Below are 18,086 nucleotides of genomic sequence, written 5' to 3' on the forward strand. Positions count from 1 at the left end.
CTCTCCTCTCATACTGTTTCCACTGAAGCCTCATTCCTATCTCAATATGTTGTCAAATGTGAGAGGAAATTAGTTTTGTCTGTAAGTAATTTATAACTCGACATATGATAGCCCATGAGTCTGAGAGTGCCTGGACACCCCCCTTTGTGTGATAAGTAGCACTATGTAAATCGATTTTTGCTGTGTTTTGTTTTGAGAGTGAACAAGTAACCCTGTCTCTACCTGTAACTGGGTCATGTCATGGTCTGATGTGTCATGTTGAATAATGGAAGGTTCCATCAGTCTTTGTAGGAGAGCAGCCGGTGCCAGAAGAAAGTCGGTACATGAGTCTGCTCCATGGACACACAAGGTAAATGCGTAGTCTCTTCCGTTGTGTGTAGCACCCTGTATGGGTCTGGTAGGGTAGTGTAGGGTCAGAAAATATCTCTCTTTGGTCATGGGTAAGGCTGGTCTGTCTGATCCATCCTTAGAGGGCCCCGGGCCATATTTCTGTCTCCTCCTATCATCACCTTTGTTACACCTACAGCATAGAAGATCTCTGATAGAGCAGAGAGGAAATCCCCCTTGTCACCTATTGGCGCTTAAACAGACCCTATCACAAGATCCAGTCCCTTAAGTGAGACCATCACCTGGTGTCCCTTGGGGTCTGACTCTGTTTTACACACACTCCCAGGCAGGGACTCGCTGACTATTGTAACCTCCACTGACCTGATTACATTTACAAGCATCACTGGTCACAGCAGCAAATATAAAATGTGAAACCTGATAAAGTTTAACATTATATTGTTTTAAAAGATCATATTGAACCGTAGAATATGTGAGTACCATTTCTATAATTAAAATGCATAAACCCCAAAAACAAATGTAAATATTTAGTGTCACAAAGAACCTCTGAACCCAAAATAAAGAAACTCTTAAACGCACCATAACTAATGTTACTCATGACCCATGTTGACGCAGAAAAGAAGGACTAACAAATATTCACATATCATGTAGCAAAACCGTATAAGGTAGTGTGATTTTAGCAAAGAAAAATAATGTACGTGGGAATTGTGCCCACGGGGTAGTTCGCCATTATTATATGAGCTTAATTAATCATGAAGAATTGACAAATGTAGTAATCCGTCATAATTGCAAATGTATCCTATGATTTTGTTGTTGAAACTGTTTTATGCTTAGCTTAAATTTAGCAGAGGCTTTGGCCTAGCTGTCTGGTCTCGAATTTAACTGCGTGGTTTTCACTTGTATTAACAAAGACATATTATTTTACTTTAAGGTTGTATTTTTCCATTAGAGATGACTAATACACTTATCTCAAGGTTTCGTGCTAGGCTAGTTTCATCCCTTTTGAAGCAAGGTCAGTTTCTACAGGTGCGGACAATAAAAGCACTGATACTTGTTATTGAAAATATAGAAAGAGAGGGCCCATTTTTGCTAAAGCAAGAGTTGGGAGGAAAATGTGCAGAATCATATATGCTCAGAGAGGAATACAGGCCCGAGTGCTCATGGCATCCAAGTAAAAGGCCAGTGCCGGAGACAGAGAAGAGAGACAAAGGCATAGTTATCCACAAAGCAGCTACATGTAGAAAGGCCTAGAAGCTTGCAATAATATAGTTACAGGAAAGGCACGCATTTCAAATCCACGTTAATGAGGAAAGGGAGTTTCTGGACAGGAATGTAAAAGCTTTGATGCTAGAAGGTCAGCAGCTGTGTGAAGGAGGTCAGACAGTCGGGGAGAGCTCCAAGCCTGGAGTTAGGAAAGGAGGAGCTACAGACAGCCTTTAGAACGTGAGATAAAGGTATTGCTGTTTTTCAGTAAATGTACACGTGATAGATATGTAACCTTTGCTTTTCTGCAAATGTGTAATTAGATGCTTTCTCATGAGAAATGCGGCTTTATGCTGACGAAAGCAGTGACACAATGTACCACGTGAGCGCTTAAAAATGCATGACAAGTGATAAGATGCATTCAAGGTAGCAAAAGTATATAAAAAGGGCTGCTTGAGTTGATGATTTTGAGGGCAGTTTCAGACTTAGAGCTGTGCTGTCCTCCCGGCCGTTATTCATAAATGCTCATATTACTTGCCAAACTGAATCCTGTCTTTCTTTATTCGTGACCTGCCAACAACATACTGAAATAACTGGCAAACTTTGTTGCAACTTGTGTTCCAAAGCTCCAAGGACATCTTATGCAAAAATGAGTACTAGGAGAAAGATACTATTCATTGGTCAAATTGAAGCCACCCTATGAAACCTCCAATGGAAGACCCTGAAGAACTTGGAATGTTTCTTACTTAAACCCACCGGACAGAGAAGTCAGCCATTTTTTCCTTGATGCCATTTTGAAGCAAGATTCAAGAAGCCATTTTGGAACGAGCCCTTTGATACCTTCCTCTGTCACAGAGAAAGAGACTTTAAGAATTCTCACCCTAGAGACTTTATCTTTAATTTTGCCCCGTCTTGCCCATGCAGTAACTTTGCCCCATTCTCCTTGCAGCAGCAAGGAAACTTGCCTTAACTTTGCCCCCTTGAAATCTGCCCCATGCTGATCGAACCGATACCTGAAGGACGAAGACTTTTCTTGAATGCTGATTGTATTTGGTAAATATGAAAGGATAATTGTATTATGCACTGTGTTTTCCTTCTTCGGTACCAACTGCTTATTTTGATAGGGCCCAAGCTAGAAGTTTTCTAAATTTGTGTTGTCTAAATTCATTTTGCATGAAGCCCCAATGCTAATTAGAGGCTAGTCAAGGTATTCATCTGATGCACCATGCTAAATTGAAATCTTGTCATGCTGACCGATGTATGCAAATAGTCAAATTCAATTGCTCATATTAGTGATTTGCATTGCTATAACCAAGTGCATTATAATCCAGATATTACGTAGACTGCGTTTCTTCCGTCGCTATGGACAACTAGTAATGTTCGTATACATATATCATTTGATTTTGAGACTTACATATATTGTGCTAGCTTTGTTAATATAGGGAAATAAACTCATTAACTTTTAATAAACTGGTGTGGTTATTCATGACTGAAAGGTCATGGTGTGTCAATTACTGATTGTTATTGATTCCTAATGTATTGATTGATTATTAATCGATGATTGATTTGAGTGATCCGACTATTCTTGGATGAGGAGAGCCCAACTAGGTTAAAAGGTCCACCGACCTCCAGCGTGTCCAAGTACAAGTAATTTATAAGGACTGGACGCGCTATCACCCACAAGAGTCCCGGCACGTGCAACCCTATGGGAGTGGTGCAGTCCCTCTAGTCCAGACTTTGGGGCTCCCCTATTGGAAATGTCACTTTTAGAATCCAATCGGGCCCACTTAACATTCCTGAAACATTCTCATAAGAATGAACAGATCTTTTAAATGCTTTATGTGAGTTTTAAAGTCAAGATGCAGACTATGTCATCAGAGCATTAGCAGCAGAGTATATAAACCATACGTATGGAACTCAGTACAGATCAGTATAAAATCCGGCATAGATCTGCCTTCTAAGAGGGGGAGTAGGGTCTCTCATAGTGGCGTAACAAAGGCCCCCGCAGTGCGGGGGGCGAGCTGCAAGGGGCCCCTTCTGTACAGTACACTGTGCATGGGCGGCAGGCCCCTGACTGGTTCCGGGGGTAAGGCCCCCCTACAGTTCAGTGCTTTGGCCAATGGAGTTCACACATTCTGTGTGACACGTGATTCATGAAGGTTAAGAAATAGGAAACAGCCTAAAGGGAACGTTTTCCTCACAGAAGACATTCAGTGAGTTTCCCGCCACCAGTACATTATGGGTGGATCATTCCCACAGTCCTGGTTATACAGTTCACCTGATACCAGCCGACGAACAGAACCAGCACCGGCAGGACCTGTCCCTGGCTTAGGACATCCCGGAGACTTTCGGAGAACTTTTTGTGCTGACTAATGTGAAACTATTAAAGTGTATTTTAGAAGCGGAATCAATGATAATGTCACGTGACATAGGATGATGTTTAAAGACATGGAAGGCAGCGTAAACACGGTTCAATATTAGCAATAAGTGACATATAGCGCCTGGATGTTATTAATAGTACATTAGCGCTCACCACAGTAATATACCCACAAGTAAACATGAAACATTCTAAATAAAACACAGAACTAAAACAAAACCCAAATATAACTCTGATCCAAATTAAGAAGCCTATTTTGTGTAAAGGCTCTGTACATACCTCGTCAGGGTAGTAAGCACTATATAAATACAATTACAATATTAAAAAACAACATAATCCCCTTTATTAACGTTTGGATTGCAACAATAATAAATGAAAATATATAATCAAATTCTGTCACTACTCAGCCATTTTTCCTACAAGTTAAATTATCTGGCGGGTTTGCAATTTAGCAAACCCTTGAGTTTGTGAATAGAAAAAAGAAAGATGCGTCAATGGGCAGCGCCTGGGCCACTTCTGGTGCCATGTAGTGCCTTGTCAACACCTTATCACCGGGCGCTAGATAGCTCAGTGGGTGGAGCGGAGGCCTGTAGTGAAGAGCTGACATCCTCAGGTCACAAATCCGCCTCCCAGGACTTTTCCTCAGTCTCCTCTGTCTCTTCTGCTTTCCAATCCCAAGCAGCTCCTTTCTCAGCCACTCAGACACCTTGGCTTTTCCCGCCTCCTCTCTTCCCCCTCCCAGTCCAGCTCCCCCCTCCAGCTGGGGGCGGGGGGGTGGGGGGGAGAGTGTCCCCTCAGTCCCTTTGTGCAACCCCCCCTGATGAGACAGAGCCGGGGGCCCCTGGGCTGAGGAGCGAGGCCGGTGCCCCCCACCCCCGGCTGAAGCAGCCCCGGAGCTGCTTGTTGTGAGTGTGGAAGGTGATGCTGCTGGGAGCTGCTGAGAGCGTCTGCTGGGAAGGGAGAAGGTTGTTGGGAAGTGTTGAGGAGAGCGGTGTGTGTGTGTTTTGTGCAGTGAGCGTGTGTTTTTGTTGAGGCTGTGGCAGCCTGTGTCGATGTGAAAGAACCTGGAAAGGAAACTACAAGTAAACTGGCAGGAACTAGCGGATTGAAAAACAGGACGAGGAGCTACAGGGGAGGCAGCTGTGTACCAGATCCTCGTTAGTATAGTGGTCAGTATCCCCGCCTGTCACGCGGGAGACCGGGGTTCAATTCCCCGACGGGGAGGATGGTATCTTTATGTTTTAAACTAACCCTCCATATAGAACACCAATTTATGATGTCATATGATGACACTATAGGGGGCTGATACTTTGTATTTATGGCCACAGCTCCCAGAAGCTGAAATATTTACTAATGCAACCCCGCACCTTTTAAAATCTATCACGGGCAATTAGTAAGCGCTTAACTAGTATATTGTCACGCGAAATAAATGAAATGTAATGGAGGGCTATTTTAGATGGAAATTATAAAGTATATCATGACAAATAAATGAAATGCTGGGCGGGTTGTGAATGAGGAATAGTTCTATACGAAGGTAAACGTTTTATCTTTATTTAAGTGAAATGGTTCAGAACTTACAGACACACGGTGAGAGCAAAAGAAACACTGACCCCGAGGTGCCCGTCCCTCCATCCTCATCAGATCCAGGTGTTTACACTGCATTCTGGGACTTGTAGTCCTGTTTATAATACTCTCACGTTAGGGCCACGGGTCCCAGCATCCAGTGAGGGGCTCTAGCCAGGGGGAGCTGCTCCTGCGCCTGGAAACCTAAGAGATGCCCTTAGGGAGTCCTGAGAAGAAGCACTGACCCCTTTTAGTTGTACTTACTATGTATCTTGATGGTTAATTGGTGATTGATGGTTTCATTCTCCAGTATGTGATATGAGAGCCTCATACACCTTGGAGGCTGGGAACTCTCAGCAGATTTCAGTCCATTTAAGGTGCTGCATGTTTTTCCCTCAGTCTTCCTTAATGTAGTGTGTTTTCTGTGTCTGCTGCTATTTTCCCACCTTTATGTTTTTTTAGTTCATTTAATAAAATTGGAACTGAAACACACTTGGCCACAGCACACCGTAAGTGTGGTTCAGGGAACTTTGTGCACACTCCCTGGTGGTCTAGTGGTTAGGATTCGGGCTCTCACCGCCGCGGCCCGGGTTCGATTCCGGTCACGGAAGTAATCTTTTTCTCTTCTTACTTCTATGTAGTAAAAGCCAGGGAAGGTTTCTTTTTCTTTTTTATTCTACTAGAGCGTACATTTTTTTCTTTTAAAATTGGAACTGTTTCATTAGATGTATTTCTTCTTCACCTGAGTTGTCCCCAGTAATAACTAAACATTTCAGGGACAGTCACAAACCACTGACAGAAGAGTGGTTCACGAAACTTATCATTGGTTTAGTGCATTCAGGAGACTTTCTCTGAAAACTTTTTGTGCTGACTAGTGTGAAACTATTAAAGTTTATTTTAGAAGCGGAGTCAATAATATCACGTGACGCAGGATGACGTTTAAACAACATGAAAGACAGTGTAAGCAGGTTTAAATATTAGCAATAGCTCACGTGAGTGATTTTTATTAATAGGAAATTAGCGCCCCCCGAATGATTTCATCATCACTTGAGTTCTTTATTAAAGTGCATCTTTCATTCAGTTCGGTTCTTCTGTTTGGTCTCTTGCAAATCCCTCAAGGTATCATAAAGTTCACTTCGCATCTCCTCGACTTTGGCATCCGTCTCTTTCGGTTTCTTCCTCTCGTTGCTGCCATCATCTTAGTCCCACAAGTTTTCCCTTCAATGATGAAAGTCCTTTGCAACATTTCAAGGAAATAAACACACGTGCAATACCGACTGATGTGACAAACATTGGTGCTAACAGCAGCTTCTAAACTCCACCATCTGCACCCCAGCCATTGGCCCATCTACCCAAACCTGTGACCGACCGATCCCAAAAATGATCTGGATTCTTCCCATGCACCTGTCTCTTCTGCTTCAGTTAATTCATGCCTTATGTGTGTAATATTAACATTATAGCCATTAAGCTTATAATGTATGAGAGGAATGTAAGCACAGCACTCCCGAGCATCAGTGGCGGCTGCCTCAAATCTCAAAAGGGGGGAAAAGGGGGGGGGGGTAATACTAAAATATATATTTTGTTAAACTTACCTATCTGCTGTCTCTGACTGCCCCCTCCTCTCTCGATGGAGTTGGTGTCCCAGCACTCCCTGAGACACCAGCACAGACTCCCACTCAATCCTGGAGCTGCTCTCATTCTTTACCTTGCATGAGAGCAGCGTCAGGATTGGTCTGAGCTGCTTGGTCTGCTGCTCAGACAGTGCACTGGAGCCTGTGTTGTTTCTCCAACCCAGCTGCGCAACACAGCCGGGCTGAAGAAACCTAAGTGTGCATGTCAGTTTGCCGGGCTAAGACAGCCGGCCAAACTTGCATACGCACTTTTAAGTGCACTCACTCCCCTCACTCCCCTCCTCCTTCCCCCTCCCATGGCCAGCAGCTGAAAAGTAAAATGATAATTAAATATTGTTTTATTTTTCAGCTGCTGGCTCTGAGCCAGTGGGCGTCGCTTCTGCCCCATTGCGAAGGAGCCGCCCCTATCGACCAGTATAGACTTTGCAAACTCCGTATTTCTTTGGGACGAGCAAATCCAACATAAGATGGTTTTGCATAATCATAGCCCGTATTGCAAGCATCCCTTTATTAATCAGTGTTAAAGCACGTACAGTGTGAGTAGCAAGCTGTCAACCAAGGCAGACATTTTTCTAATCTTTATATCATTTAGCGCTACTCCTACAGATGGTATAAATGCTCCAAAAATGTCAATAAGAATCTACTTAAAGCTTCCTCTACTTATTTTAATATAATTATCAAGAGGAGAATCTAACTAATTAATTTTGTAAATTTAAAGAAAACCTAATGCAGCATAGAAACTTCCTACCCAATTAGGTGGTCACTGAAAATAAGCTGATTGACCAAATACATAATATAGGTCTTTAATGCTAGCTTCTACAGTGGAAAAGGACTTTCCATTTACTAAATAGCTGTGTCAACACTCACTGCATCCTAATTTCTCGCCTGTCTCATTTCCCTCTGGCTGACATACTGTATACAGTGCTCCTTTTCTTATTCACTTCAAGACTCAATTCAGGAGGAGTTTCCTTTAAAATCTCCTCTCCTTTCCCAGTAATATGGACAGCATTCATTTTCTCTTCTCTTTCTTCATCTACTCTTATCCTTTCATTCAATTCATCTGTGAATATTCTTTTGTCTAGGTTAATTTTACAGGCTACATCATGCACGTTATGATCAGTAATGATCTTGTTAGTTAAAGGAGTAAAGAATGTCATTATTAGAAATGGGTCTCTAGTTGGCGGTGGTTTTCACCCTGTCCAGGTAGGGACCCTCACTCTAGTCAGGGTAAGGGAGTCACACAGCTAAGATAACCCCTGCTCACCCCTCTGGTAGCTTGGCTCAAACAGTCTGACTTATCTCAGAGGCATTGTATAAAGTATTTGTACACACACACATAGTAACACAGTGAAAACACCACCAAAGTACTCCACACTAGCTTAGAAAAATAGCCAATATTTATCTGAGTAAAACAAGACCAGATCAGCAAAATCCAACATTCACAAGTAAAGATACACATTTTTAAAGATTAAATGTAGTTTAGCACTTAGAAACACAATAGCTCCAACTGGGGCTATCACAACGTCTTGACAGGGTCATCTCCAGTCTGACGCCACTCGCGAGGGCGGGCCGGTTACGGAGTCCCACGGACCCCGGTAACAGTACCTTGGAAAACTATGAGGAAACAAAGACGTTACAGAGTATGGGAAGTGAGGCTTTGCTGGAGCTGGTGCGACATTGGTTCCTTACTGCCACCGGGGAGGTGAGGCTTCGGTTCCTTACGGTTGTAGGGGAGGTGATGCGGCATTGGCGGAAAGGCATCGGTTCCTTATGACATGGCGGGGTCGATGGATCCAGCACCTGAATACGTGAGGTGTTGACTTTGTGTGCCACGATCACACCACAGGCCACATTTGCTGCGGCAGAGTCGGAGTCGGGTGCCATGAATGTCAGTGACGTGGCGCTTGAGACTCATGTTGTGGCAAGACTTTGAAGGTGCTGCAGCAGCGTCGGGCCTGCAGTGAAGGTCGCAGTCATTGCACTGAGCGAGGAACATGGCTCTGGTGCAGGCAGTGGCACAGAGTCACAGAGCGGTGCCGATCCTGATGTCATTCTGGACATCGATGCACTAGTTTGTTTTTGGTTGCACCAGAACTCTTTTGCAAGGGCCCAGGAACTGGTTTTAGCACCACTTGTCAAGTCACGACATTCAACAAGAGAGCACATGTCCTGGTAAGTGAAGTCTTTGAGGGCCCTGAGACTCCCTAACAGGAGGCAAACTCAGTTCAAGTGCTTGGAGATCTTTGGAATGCAGGATGTAGAAAGCAAAGTCCAGTCCTTTCACTCCCAGGACAGAAGCAGCAAGAAGCAGGCCAACACAACAAAGCAACAAGCAGAGTGACAGTCCCTCCTACAGCATCATGCTCTTCTTCCTGGCAGAATGTCCTCAGTTCAAAAGTGTTCTAGCTATGTGGTGTCAGAGGTCCAGTACTTATACCCATTTCTGTCTTTGAAGTTGGCAAACTTCAAAGTGAAGTTTTTGTAGTGCACAAGTCCCTGTCTTTCCCTACCCTGTCCCCAGGCACACTCCAGAGGGTTGGAGACTGCTTTGTGTGAGGACAGGCCCAGCCCTATTTAGGTGCAAGTGTCAGCTCCTCCCACAACTCTAGCACAGGAAGACCTATCATCCTGGTAATGGGCCATCAAGATAAGCACGGCACACCCCAACTCCATCTGTGTGACTTTCTAGAGTGAATGCACAAATATGATTTTTTTTAATATCTTTTAGTCATCAAGTGCATGCCTCTTACATTCCATGTGAGGAATTTATATGAATTTAATGTCGTCATATTGGTGTTTCCTTCTCCCCACCTGGCCAAGTACCCCTTCACTAGCACTGCCACTCGTTCCTCCCAGTTTAGTAGATATCCATGTTAGCGCCTTGTTTGTAGAAATTCTTATCAGAAGCTCAGTTGTCCCCACCCCTAAACCCCTATAACTAACATCCAAACTCCCCATCCCCAGGACAAAAGTAAGAACGTCTCTCGCCCAAACCAAAGAAAAGCTATAATCCAATGTGTCAAATAGGGGGGGGGTGCTCTTATCTCAAATCTAAGGTGCACTGTGACACCATCTCCCCGTCCCGGGGCAGGTAATATACTGGATCAACATTGTTCCTGTGTTTTTGCAAGTTCAGTTATTGTTACACAGTAGGGCCCAGAGATGATCTCAGATTAGCTCTTCAACGTCTCATTGCTTGTAACATCCTCTCAATTTTGGCCTTGCTATTTTCAATAATCAAGTTCAGACAACGTCTCCTCAAGTGATGCAGTCTGAGGTGCCAGGTGTCACACTGGGGCCAACTTTATCCGTCGAGCGTGATAGATCCGATTCTAGCTCAGATCCTGACAATTCGGGTTCCTCTTGTGTCGGTTTATAGGAGTCCGGGTCTGGGCTCCCAAAGGAGGCAGGTGCCTCCATCGCCTTTTGTCTCTCTTTCAATATTTCGGATGGAGACGGGCTACCCATTCTGCTGGTTCTACTGCGGTTGACTTTCTTCCGCCGTTCTGACTGAGAGATCTCAGAGCTCTGTAACTGTTCTTCCTGGGATTGTGTGTCAATCCATTGCCTGGTTTCTTCGGCTGTGTTGAAAAATTGTATGCCCGCTTTGGTCACCCCTCTCAGTCTGGCCGGGAACATCATTCCATATTGAATCCCCATTTTATGGAGTCTCTGTTTGGCATCCCTAAAGGAAGCTCTTTGTTTCTGTACCTCTTTGGAGAAGTCTGGGAAGATGCGGACCACTTGGTTATCTATCGTGTTGTCTCCTCTCTTCCTGCTCTGGTTCAGTATGAAGTCTCGATCCCTGTAGTGAACCAATTTAGCTATTATTGGTCGTGGTGAGGGCCCCAGAGGGGTGGGGCAAGCCGGAACTCGATGTGCTCTCTCAATTGCAAAAAAGGAGGAGAAACCATTCTCAGCCACCTCCTCTCTCAGCCAGCGCTCAAGGAACTCCACCAAGTTAGGTTTTTCTGCCCGCTCAGGTAATCCAATTACCCGAATATTGTTCCGGCGAGAGCGGTTTTCTGCATCTGCTCGTAGTTCTAGTATTTGGATCCTTTTTTCCATTTGCAGCATTGTTTTGATGTTGTCTTTGATCTCGGACCGTAGATCCTCAAGTTGTTTGTCTGTGGCATTCACTCTCTCAGCCAGGCGACGATGATCATCCCTAAGTACCGTAAAATCAGAGGCCAGCGCGTCGATTTTCCCTTCCAGGGTGACCAGGGATGCCGAGATAGCTAGTAGGACATCTTGAAGAGTGGGGTCTCCTCCCCTCCCCTCTGGAGCGGGATCTAATGGATCTCCCAGATCTGCCATCTCTCTCGGAAAGGGTCCACTTTTTGTTTCTAGTTCTTTTTTCTTGCCCGTCCTACCCATCCTGTTCATTTTTCAAGATAGACACTGTGTTAGGTTCTGTTCCAGATCAGTGGGGGTCCTTTCACATAAGGGGTCAGGCTTGTTCTGTTTGTGGGATTGTTTCTCTCCTTATAGCCCCTTCTTTCTTCCCAAGCGCCTAGCAGTGGTCTCCACCAACTTTCGTCCTAACTCACCGCTCAGGTGTTCAGTATTTCGTTCTGCTCCAATGGGGCTTCAGGTCTGCCCCGCTCGATCCCTCCCACGGTCATCAACAAGGCCGCTCTTTTCCTTTCCTTTCCTGCAGGAAGATGCGGTCCTGGGAGAGTGGGGGGAACCAGGTTTTAATAGTTCTAGTGGCTTTCTCCTCGTATCTCCAAAGGGGTCAGGTCTTTTGTGCGCCTCTTATTGGAAGTTTTTGAACAATTTACCAGGTGGTCGATGCTATACCTGGGGTTCCCGCGGTTGAGCGCCTCTTGGAATGTTGCTTTTACACTCCGTTCAACTCAGTTTGTGTCCCCCTGGCCTTCGTTCCATTTGGGTTCAGATCAAATCAAAGTAGGGGGTTTTCAAGTTTGGTTGCGCTCTTCGAATTTGGGCTCGGCAAGTCCTCGGGCGTCCATCTGCCCCCACGCCGCTCCCACTGGCCGATCCTGCGGCTCGGGCGGTCCCTGAACTGACAGTTTCCTAGCCGGGTCGTCCGGGCGATCTCCGCCGCGTCAGCGCGGTTTCAGCGCGGTGCCAGAGATGGCAGCTGCCATCTTGGATCACTCGCGGCTCCACGACGATCGAAATATCAGCCTCAAAAAATGGTCCCTGGGGCTAAAAGCGCTCCCGCAGTGCTTTCGCTGGACACTCCATATCTTCAGCCCCACTGCCAGCTGGTTTGTAGGGCCCATGCAGGTCAGGATCTCCTGGGACAGGGAGAGAAGGACGGGAGCCTCATAGGGAGGCTGCTACCGTCATGGCGCCCAGACACGCCCCCCCATTGGGGGTCTTTTAGATTCTATAATCCAAGCTATCTTTCCTGGCCCTTTGCATTATTGGGCTTTACAGAGTTTGAAGGCGAAACATTTAAAAGATGGTTTACACTATTCAAAATCTGCATGTCTGACTTTAAAAGCAAAAGAGGAATTGACATGGTGGTTGAGGAATATCGAGGTATGGAATGGATGCACAATTATTGGAGAGAATACGGACTTGATTGTGGAATCAGATGTAATTTTGGGATGTTGGGGTGCGAGATGAGGATCAAAATGCACTGGGGGGTCATTGGACAGAACAGGAAAAGAATTTGCATATAAACTGTTTAGAACTTTTAGCAAGATCCTTCTATGTGAGATGTTTTGCAGACAAAATTGTCAAGTGTTCTGTACTGCTGAGAATTGACAATGTCTCAGCAGTGAGATATGTCAACAAACTAGGAGGTGCACGTTGAAGGGGCTTAGCAGATTTGGCAAAGATATTTTGGGACTATTGTCTTCAGTGAGGTCTGAAAGTTCAGGCGGAACATATTCCAGGTCTACGGAAAGCAGAGGCAGATTGTCAAGGAATTTCCTAGATTCAAGCGATTAAATGGTGGATCGGAATGTTTTAAGAGAGCTAGAGAGGTTTAGAGGTCCATTTCTGGTAGATGTTTTTGCAAACAGAGTAAAAGCTCCTTTGAAAAGATTTTCAGTTGGAGGCCAGATCCGGAGGCAGAAGAGGTAGATCCCTTCCTTCAGGATTGGAGAGGTCTTCGCCCATAAGCTTTTCCACTTTTTGCATTGATAAGCAGGGTAATGGGCATGATACGCAGATGGAAAGAGAAAGTTGTGGTAGTAACTCCATTGTGGAGGTCCCACGCTTGGGACCCGATCATGTTGTAGATGAGTGTAGATTATCCTCTGTTGCTCCCTCAGTTTCCAGAAATCTTACAAGGGCCAGAGGGAGCCATTCACTATCTAGTAATTTCCGACCAGTTAATACTGGTGGGGTGGGATCTTTCAGGAGAGTTTGGAGGAAGCCAGGCCTTTCATCAGAGGCTTCTGGACTTATCAAAGAATTGTGGGCAACAGGAACTAGAAAGAGGAATAGATTGGCAATGGACAAATGGGTTTGCTGTTGAATGGACAGAGATCTGGATCCCGTTTCAGTGGATGTAGCTGAGATAATACATTTTCTATCTCAGTTATTTGAGAAAGGCTTGGCTTACAGAACAGTAAACATGTCTAAGTCGGCAATTGCTGCCGGACATTTTTTGGTCAAAGGGTTATCGGTAGGTCAGGATATTATGGTTAGGAGACTTTTGTGCAGTATTAGAATTGCTAAGCCACCAGGGCTGAGATAAACTTCACTTTGTGATGTTGCCAAAGTTCTGAGGTTCAATGAAAGTTGGAAATGTAAGGAGAAATTAAGTGGAAGAGATTTGTCTTTCAAGCTAGCAATGTTGCTGTGTTTGGTCTTTTTAGAAGAATGTCTGATGTACAAGCCTTGGAAATATCTCAAAGATCTTATACTCCAGAAGTAATATGTTTTCATTTAAGGCAGATAACTAAGACGTATTCAATTTGAATTTGTTATTCATATTTTGAAGAAAGAAAGGACTTGTGTGTGGTTAATTGTGTGAAAGAGTATGAAAATAGAACTGAATGTTTGAGACAGTCTGGAGTGACTCAGATTCTCATTTCACTTAAACAACCACACAAAGGGGTGTCTGCACCTAGTCTAGCTAGATGGGTGACAGAATTAATGTACAGAGCTGGTGTAGACGTGAATGTGTTTGGTGCCCATTCGGTGAGAGGAGCTGCAGCTTCCAAGGCTTGTTTGTTGGAGGCAAGCTTGCAAGATATCCTATATTGTGCTGACTGGTCTTCTGTTTCTACTTTTCAACACTTTTATTTCATACTAATAGATAATGCAGCAAAGTCATTGATTGCAAAGCTTTGAACTTGCATACTGTCAGCCTCTGGGTCCTGACATAAAATGTAGATTTTCATCAGCTTTGGTGAACAGAAAATCTGGATTTTATTAAAGACACGGCGTATTATCCCTCCCTGTTGTCTATCCCTCTCTAATTTGTTTGCTTTTTCTCGCAGGTCAAGATTAAGCGGACGTGGACATACATAGGATTTTGACGTGTAAGGAGGATTCCGTTTGGAACAAGTTCTGCTTCATGAAGTAACCTCGCAGCTTCAATAAAAGAAGGAGGTGGACGGGTGCCAAGGAGTTTGATAGTCTTTGGAATATTTAGAATGTTGTGAGTTCTGGTGACTTCATAATGGCTGCTGGGTGGTAGCAGTAAATGAATTACTACATAATATTAGCCTCTGTGTCTTTAACAAAATCCAGATTTTCTGTTTACCAAAGCGGATGAAAAGCTTCATTTCATTTTTAAAACTGTCTCTATTCGTTCATGAGACACTTGTTGCGCTCCTTTTGATATTTGGTGACCTAGGTACGTGACTACCTCCTGACAGTGCTGAAACGTCTCAGGCAAAACCTAATGTCCATTCAGAGCTAACTGATTAGGTAAAGCCGTGGTGTCTTGTCTGCAAGCTTCCTTTGTCATTGACGCATCAGTAGATCATGTATTGGATTAGAGTCGAGCTACAAGATAACTGCAAAGTCACTAAATTATTTTTAAGAATTTGAAGGACTCTCTGTATAGCCTTGTGGGGCGCAGCACCACACAAGGTTTTTCACTTGGGACTGAAACGCGAGGAGATACTGGCTCTCTTCAAGCCACAAACAGAGAAAAATGCCTGGCAAAGATCAATGACCGTAAACTACTCTGTGCCTGAGGGAATATGAAACAATATCACAGCAGGGTTTGGTACCCCAGGAAAGCATGGAATGACAATCTGATTAATCTTTCGGGGGTCTTGTACAATCCTTCATTTCTTATTTGATTTTTGTAAGGGCAATATAGGTGAATTACACAGACCTCCAATTACTTCTTTCAAGATTCCTTTTCTCTATGATAATCTCAATAACAGGGGTGATTCCTCAATGGTGTCTGGGGTCATTTTACATGGGCAAATTTGAGTGTAAACAGCATTAGGATTGAACATTGTCTGGACTGACTGTTCTGTGGAACTGCTTCTCTGCTTTGCTCCTCTGCTCGGCTGCCTGCCGGTCTCTGCCCTGCTGAGGACAAGGACTTGACCCCGAAGTGACTCCAAGGACTTGCTAGCTTGCCTCCTGTTTACTGAAGTCTCCGGAACACAAAATACTTTTTGCAACTCTGCTGGTGCTGCTGGACACTGTCATCTGTGAATCCTACCCTTACCTGAGGTGCCACAGAAGTGGGCTCTGTAGCTGCTTTCTGCAAAAACGGATGCATCGTCACCACTATGCCTGTCGGAACAGATGCATCGTCCTTCGACGCAGAGGCCGTTAAGCGACAGTTGATTAACAGCTTGCACGACTTAATGACGACGCTCTGCTCTGCTCGATGATGGCGCATTGTCTGGATTCCAATGGAGCCAAAGATGCAGACCCGTCTGCATGGAACAGGTCAATGCATTGTGTCCTCGACGTTGATGCTTTGCTCCATCTGAGGTACTTTTTCAGTGGACCCTGCTTGGGTTCTTCGGGTGGCCTTCCCTCCATCGCGGTCGGCCTGAACTTCAGATTAGCAGCGGTCCCCCGTGACCTGAAGTAACCTTTTGACAGCTAGTGACTTCTAAGCACTATTTTCAGTTTATTCTTTAAAAATATCATATCTCGACTTCTATTTATTGGGGTTTTGTCATTTTGGTCTTGTGTTGCTCAGATAAACATTCTCTATTTTTCCAAACCCTTGTAGAGTATTTTTCTGGTGTTTTCATTGTGTTACTGTGTGTGTATTGCCCAAATACTTTACACATTGCCTCTTAAATTAAGCCTGCCTGCTTTATGCCAGGCTATCAGAGGGTGAGCACAGGTTAATTTAAAGTGTGTATCTGACTTACCCTGACTAGAGTGGTGGTTCCTGCTTGTATAGGGTACACACTCTGACAACCAGAAACCCAATTTCTAACACTGAACATACTGCTAATATTGAAAGTTTGGATCCTAAGTGGGGCATATGTCACTCTTAGCTATTGCTCTTTACTGCTGTTGCACAATTTGGAAATGGGAGCAGCAATTTTAAACACATGAGTTATTGTGCTAGTAAGAAATGAAGTTAGCCTGATAATGTTAGTACTGATGAGATTGGTTTTAACTTTGAGTTTTTTACATAATTTGCAGCCCAAAGTGATTGTGGCCTGTTTCTGCTTTTTTAACTCTGTCTCTATGATCCAAGACCACAAATTCTCTCTGCACCTGCACTTTTATTGTTTAAGTGGAACCCCTCCTCTAAGCATTTGCACTTATTAATGAGGCTGTTGTAGTTTTTAGTATGCATTGCATAACTTACCCTAAAACTTTCAAGGGAAGGCTGGTAGTATCTTCTGAAACAACAATAGTCATCAAGTATAGCAACTGACTTGTTAATTTGATTCTGTGCATAATTGATTTGATTTTATAATTAATTTTAATCCTGGCGCCCTCTATTCATAGCTCCAAGCAATTATGTTGTAGTACTACTCGAGCAGGATTTGTGAAGAATTACGTGTTACTGACCTTTGAGTTATGTTTTTTGTTTATGTGTGCACTACTGTGATCATGTTTGCTTTGTTGGTACTTTTATGAAGTTGGTGATTGAAATAAAGTTATTATGATGATGACACAGCACAATCATATACCCTTAGCGCCAAGAAACAACCACACCGCACATCAAGGCTGGGATCAGAAAACAACAAACACAACATCCTGTCATGAGCCGGATCAGACTCTGACCCAGCGGCGCCCGGTGCGCTGCACAAATGCCCGGAACAGGCGGTCGCCGCTTTTTACATCCAGAAGGATGAAGGGTCAGGGCTATGTGTGACTGTCTTAAAGACGAGAGCCCTGAACGTAAATCATGTAAATCTAGAGAGTTTACATGGAAAATCCACACAGGTAAATCTACACATGACAAGGTTCAAAGTGCAAACCACGAAGGTTTATTTAAAACATAAAAATAAGTGCAGAATACACAGAAGGAAATTCAAAACGTGCAACGTGCAAATAAATGTAAGATATCATTGGCAGCGGGAATTGAACCCTTCTGTGATCAGTTGTCAGGCCTGGTCACGGTCTAGCATGAGGCAAATGAGAGCCACGGCGCATGCGTCATGCTGCTCAGTATAGGCCAGAATAAAACATTTGAAACATGTTCCAGTTGCAGATTGATAAACAGACTAACCTGGAGTCTGCACTCTAAGCGGGATGTGAAAGAACGTGGCTCATTTCCGACACTGTGAGTTTTTTTTACACTTTTGAACAGAGAAACTGAACAGGTTGTGTGGTTTGATGAAGGAAGTTGCATTATATAACCCAACAGTACAACAGAAACCACATCACATGGTCACATGACTTTCCCTCTACATCTAATGAGTAACTCTGCATTTGTCCTACAGAGAGAACAATTCCACATTAAAAACTATACACAGTACCTCAGTCCGGCCTCAGGAACCGGCCTTCAGTTGTGTACAGTTGTAAATCTGTCCTCTCCAGTAACATCATGAACATAAAAATAATACAATATAATAATGTTGCAGTGCAAA

The 18,086-nt window shown here is 44.1% G+C and overlaps 1 long non-coding RNA gene and 1 other non-coding gene across 3 annotated transcripts in view; one reads left to right on the plus strand and one right to left on the minus strand.

The window, feature by feature from the left end:
• The window catches only part of LOC138281260 (uncharacterized), a 93,201-nt gene extending 88,239 nt beyond the window's left edge, over positions 1-4,962 (minus strand). For both annotated transcript variants that reach the window (XR_011200897.1, XR_011200898.1), the window contains exon 1: positions 4,470-4,962. This is a non-coding gene — a long non-coding RNA (uncharacterized lncRNA). The remainder of the gene's footprint in view (positions 1-4,469) is intronic.
• A 115-nt stretch (positions 4,963-5,077) lies between these two features.
• Positions 5,078-5,149, plus strand: TRNAD-GUC (transfer RNA aspartic acid (anticodon GUC)). The gene has a single exon. It is a non-coding gene; the product is annotated as a tRNA-Asp (tRNA).
• The last annotated feature ends 12,937 nt before the right edge of the window (positions 5,150-18,086 follow it).

This window comes from Pleurodeles waltl, unplaced genomic scaffold (genome assembly GCF_031143425.1).
Source record: "Pleurodeles waltl isolate 20211129_DDA unplaced genomic scaffold, aPleWal1.hap1.20221129 scaffold_86, whole genome shotgun sequence".
In the NCBI taxonomy this organism is placed as follows: domain Eukaryota; kingdom Metazoa; phylum Chordata; class Amphibia; order Caudata; family Salamandridae; genus Pleurodeles; species Pleurodeles waltl.